We start from the raw sequence: 560 nt of genomic DNA, 5'->3' as shown, positions 1-560 counted from the left end.
ATATTTAATATGTTCTTATAGTGTACTCATATTTCTATATATCATATGATTCATATTAAATAAAATATTATTAGTATATTTTATTATGTTTTTAAAATATTACTCCCTCCGTTCCGTTTCACAAAGAGTGTCATTCTGGAGATTTTTCTTTGTTTCACAAAGACTGTCACTTTACAATTCCAATGCATTATTTTATAGTTCGAATGCATCTTTTATCTTAGATTTCCTTGTTTTACCCTTAATTATAACTAAAATAGTCTATTTAAAACTTATTAAATAAGGGCATATATGTATATTTCAGTGTTTTCTTAATTTGTGTGAAAAGTGTCAGAGTGACACTCTTTGTGAAATGGAGGGAGTATAAACTAAGTAAGGACTTTGGTTGGAGAAGATTATAAACGTGTGATCTAAAACAAAATAAGTATATAGATAAAATTATCAATAATTGGATGCATGTGTTAACTATGCTGCTCTTCATGAATTTCATAAATTTTATGAGAAAATAAATAATTTTGTTCTTGGAGTTTGATGGGTTAACAAGTTGTGTGGTAGTCTAAAAA

The sequence above is a fragment of the Camelina sativa genome, chromosome 12, assembly GCF_000633955.1.
Source record: "Camelina sativa cultivar DH55 chromosome 12, Cs, whole genome shotgun sequence".
Lineage (NCBI taxonomy): Eukaryota > Viridiplantae > Streptophyta > Magnoliopsida > Brassicales > Brassicaceae > Camelina > Camelina sativa.
The sequence above is the reverse complement of the archived record's forward strand: the minus strand, read 5'-3'. Positions refer to the sequence as shown.